The 5,290-nt window shown below is 34.3% G+C and overlaps 1 protein-coding gene across 2 annotated transcripts in view; it reads right to left on the reverse strand.

Moving 5' to 3' along the window:
* The window catches only part of LOC135226553 (eukaryotic translation initiation factor 2-alpha kinase 1-like), a 63,631-nt gene that overhangs the window by 52,003 nt on the left and 6,338 nt on the right, over window positions 1–5,290 (reverse strand). The window lies entirely within an intron of this gene.

Below are 5,290 nucleotides of genomic sequence, written 5' to 3' on the forward strand. Positions count from 1 at the left end.
ATCAAGGTAAGAATCTTTATTATACGTAATAAGTAGGTGGTTAAGCGTCAAATAGTTATTATGTTGATAAAGTATTTGACGCCTTTAGGAAAATACCCATGCTTTTAAAGTTAAGCTGTATAGCGTGTCCCCTCTCATTATTTTTCAAAACCAGACGGCAGTTGTTGTGGCCAGACTTGCAATAAGAGCAACAATCAAACAAAAGCAGATGGTGTCAGGTGAAAATATGTAAGGATATTATGACTAAAATTCTTAACACTAATGTACTCTTAAACTAACTTGCAATTAATAAAGTAAATTTGGCCCCCTTACAACAGTAGGTAAATCAAAATTATAAGAGTTGCATAATGCAAATATATATACAAGAAGATAAGTATCAACAATGAAATTCTTATTTTCTTAGGAAAATAAAAAATTTCTCAGGAAAACATTCCACTTTCATATCTTGCATATATTCAAGCGCACATTAATTTTCCATAACTATGAAGTCTATGAAAACCAAACCAACAAAAAAACCTAGCATGTGTATAACAATAAATCACCTTTTCCTTTTCAACATTAACCCTTAATGGACGGATTGATCCTGTTGATAAACAATATTAAGCGCCATTGATTTGGAAAGAATCGGTCCGGAAAGAGGTGCCAATACTACTATAGCCCATAAATTCACTAACAGCAACTTTTATACTGGCTAACCATGAATCTGGTATCTCAGGACTTCAGTTCTGCTTGTAACTTCAAGGGGGAATGTATTACGTCTCTGCTCACATGACGTCTTTTTTGTAAATATGCTCGTAAATATACCAAGGGGCTGCGTGTTGGGTTTTGTTCTTGTCTTTTACAATACATAGTATGTTGGTTGTAAACGTAATTTTACAAAGAAAAGTGCAAAGAAATATTAGAAAAAACATGTAAAAGTAAAAAAAGTTGCTGAATCTTCGTTCTCTGTAAATTTGTAAATATTTTTCAACAAATATGCTAAAAATTTATTACCAATTTTATTTCTTATCTGTTTTGATATTATTTGAGCAGTAATTATAGTTGTATACAATTAGATAAAATTATTCATTAGAAAAAATATATAAGTTGTTAAAATTTGTCTTGCAAAAGAGGCCCCACAAGGGGTTGTGAATAGTCATTTTTCAACTTCTCTTGAAAGGTATGGACAATTTTTAAGATTTTTTTTTTTCTTTCACCATGTGCATTTGCCTATGTTCCTCTTTCCATTGATGTGTTTTTTTTGTAAATTGGCCACTCAAAGTTTACCCAGCCTGAGGAGCTGTAATCGACATATTTACCCGTCCAGTAAGGGTTAATGACTTAACTACAGACAACACAAAGCATATCAAAATGAATCACTTTGTCCTTTACAGTATTTAGGGACTAAGTAGTACAGACAACACATGTAGACCTAAATTGCCTTGTCCTTTACCTTATTAGGGACTTTATTCACTCTTTTGTTAGCTGAAACTCACCAACTAGAGGATGCGTTGAATCCCTTTTGAAGGAGAAGACTCATGTCCCATGAATGATAGTAGATTATAGGCATCAAGGAAAACAGAAGCAGGGAAGAATTCCCATATTCCCTCAAGAATTTGGTGTTGTTACAAAGTTCAGTGAAAGGAAGGGATCTGTTCTAGCAATATATATTATATTGACATGTCTGTAACATATACCAGTAGATCTCCCTAGGTGCTCTCTACTTTCCGATTAGTCCAAGAGACAAATTTAAAAGAAATGCTTCCACTATGTGACGACGATTGTCACTAACAACAGATACTCTTATACTAGAGGTCAGCAAGCCTCTGCACTATCATGCTCTTACTACTCCTAATACAGAAAAATAGGACAAATTTTGATAAAGTCTTGACAAAAAAAGTAAATAAATAGATAAATAGATACTTTGAAATAAGAAAATATCCGACTTTTCATACAAACCAGCTCACAAACCCATTGCCTTTAATTACAAACCATTTCTTTCCCCTTACTGATCCCCTCACTGACCAAGTAAACTTTTCCCTTTCTGTATAACAAAAAACAACCAAACTACCACATATTTATCTTTTAACAAATGAATGGAGGAGAAACCTATGTCCATAAGCTTTAAAAATTGAGCCACTTTGTATACAAACGTGTATATACGTATACTTATACAGAAGGATCATTAACAGTTTACCAACCTACCCTCAGCTCCATTTTTACTCCACATAGGTTAAATATGAAATTATTTCTCATGACTTACCCAAACCACCCTCATCCTTTGGAGGTCACATTCTGTTCTCCAGCTGCTGAACACAGTATCTTTTTGCAATGTCTTCACTTTGAATATGATCCTCCTAGCCAATAGTCTTTAGATTTTATAGTTAATATCTTTCAGTCTCAATTTTTCATTCACCATTCCCATGTCCGCTGTGTTTTCTATAACCTCTTCTAGTTCATCTACATTGTTATGGTTTTGTATTGCCATTTTGCTACCTGCTGCACATTCTCAGTGTGTTCCCAAGTTAAAAAATGTTTACTTGTTATAAAGATCTGCATTTATGCCACAACATACTAATTCTTCACTCCTTGTATTCCCCATTTGTTCTTAAATACTTTTGGCTTTGGAAATCTAACACTAAGGTGTCTTTATACAGCCATTCCCAGGGATTACCCATTTTAAACTAGTTAACTTATTCATGTAGCTTCCTCCATTTATCCTGATAACAGCAAAGTTGAATATTTTCCTAGCCTAATCTTTCCTTTGTGACACAAATGTGCAATCTACCCACCTAATCACCTGCTTTGGTCCCATCTCCTACACTACCAAACACCAGTTCCGCATGTCTTCTACTGCACGCGCTGTTATTGTTTACCTTTCCACTACACACCGCCGCCATCTCGTCTTCTATAATGTCACATCCTATGATGTCATAACACAGCTTAAATACATCAAGACATTTCAAAAATCAAACACGTTTTCCCATACATTGAACAATCCGGCGTTACAATTTTCACCAATACAGAAAATAAAAATAGAATAACTATAATCACTTATCTCTTTTTTCCCTCCTCTCCAACTGCTTCCTAACCCAATCCCCTCTAATTTCCTTTATTCCCCAACTCTTTACTCTACATAATTTCTAATATTTTCCCCTGCAACTCCTGCTGTAGTTAATACATCAGCTATTTGATCCTTTCCTTTTATCCATCTCACCTCCTTTATTTCCCCAGATTCCATTTTTTCCCTTATTGCTGTAATATTTATTTTTAATCTTTTACTGCTTACACTAGTACTTGATTTTATTGCAGTCATTAGTGTTTTACTATCAGTATTAACCAACGCTTCTAATTTTCGCTCTCCTACTACCTTTTCCCACAAATGTTTGAAATATATCAATCCTTCTATAGCCCGCGCAGGACAGTTCAGCGCCGACAATTCAGCACATAACAATTCAGCTTAGAGACAGTTCATTGCGTGACAATTCAGCTTAGAGACAATTCTGCACATGATGATTCAGGGCAAGGACTATTCAGAACAAAGACAATTTGTAAAATAAAATAAAAACATGGAAAACGAAGAAAACTGTGATCACATTTATTTTTTATTTGTACCTTACTGAATTTTGAAAAGTAGACACAAATATTTATTGAAATGACATACTATAAAATATTCCATGAGTCACAAGATGTGTAGGTATGCTTACATGGCCTTCATTGCGAGCAGAAACATGAGATAGAATACATGTTCAAGTTTCACCTCTGACATTCGCTGTTTTTCTTTGTTTCGGCAAGAATTTCATCATGCCAAAGAGGAGAAGACAAGCAAAACATATCGCTCACATACAGAAGTAAATTCGCTCTAATAAGAGTTCAGAAGATCATAATATCGGCAGTAGTAGCGGAGTTAGTAAAGGAGAGAGAGAGAGAGTGCTGAGTAGGAAGGAGCACCCCGTCTCTCCTGACACGCAGTGCCCCAGGCTACAATCTTTCAGCAAAGAGATTTTCCTTTATGATAAATAACATAGTTTTGGTTTATTAATACCCAAAAAGGAATATAAAATTCATAATAGTAATCATAATTTGTTAAAATTGTTTTTGTAAAAAGAGTACATGTTCGAGTTTCACCCGTGACATTCGCTTGCTTTTACATCTGTTTTTCTTAGTTTTGGCAAAACATCTCGATAACATACAGAAGAAGAAAATTCACTCTAATAAGAGTTCAGGAGATCATAATATCAGCGATATTAGCCGAGTTAGTGAAGTAGAGAGAGAGAGAGAGTGCGCCCCGGGCTACGATCTTTGGCCAAAGGGGTCTCATTTGTGATTAAATTGTGATAAATAACATAGGTTTGGTTTATTAATACCCAAAAAGGAATATAAAATTCATAGCAATCATGATTTATTAACATTGTCTTTGTAAAAATACAAAGAAAAACTTTGAATGCCTGTACCTCAAAACTATACTTATTGACCTTCAAAGTCTACATTCTCCCTTAGTTTAAAGCTATAGCATTGAAATGTGGTATATAACTTAGAAAGACATTATAGAACAGTCAAATAAAGCCCTTTTATTCACATTTTTTTCTTTAATTTTTTCCTGGTTTTATAGCAAAAAAATTAATTCTAGAAAAAACTCATCATTTGATTGGAGGTCTACATCAGGTCTATATATGGTAGCAATCTCAGGTCTTGATATTAATTATATAGGGAGGAAGTAGAATTTGAAAAATGGTTATTTCGGGATAAATTGCACTGGCGTCACAAAACCAAAGGTCAGAGGTGAAAATCATATGCGGTTTGGAGATGTCCTAAGTCACCTTATTAAGTGGTATGAATGTCAAAGCCCTGTCCTTAAAAAATGGCATTAGCCGGCCAGCAGCCCTAAGCTCTTCCATTACATCTACCAACTTACGATACCATGCTTTTGCTGACCTTTAGCCTATAAGCAGTTTACTTCAACTTCCATAGTCCAATACAACCATCTTCTCTAGGTGGCTTTAAATGTACTTCTCTTTATATTTTGTCACCTTGTAAAAATGCAGTTTCTACATCCAATATACAACAGTTCTAATCTTTAAATTTTATTATTGTCAAAGATTTTAAAAGATTATCCTATTGTTAAGACCTCAGGTTTGTTTGCTTTGAAAAATACAAATTGATTACAAATTATTTGTCCTTTTTTTGGGGGGTCCGTCATTTACCTCCACATATACCTTGTTTTCTCTCCAACTTTGTAGTTCTTTTTCTTTAACTTCCATTATGCTTCTATTTAAAATCCTAGCACCACCTCTTCTTCATCTTTCAGTCT

This window comes from Macrobrachium nipponense, chromosome 14 (assembly GCF_015104395.2).
Source record: "Macrobrachium nipponense isolate FS-2020 chromosome 14, ASM1510439v2, whole genome shotgun sequence".
Taxonomy (NCBI): Eukaryota; Metazoa; Arthropoda; class Malacostraca; order Decapoda; family Palaemonidae; genus Macrobrachium; species Macrobrachium nipponense.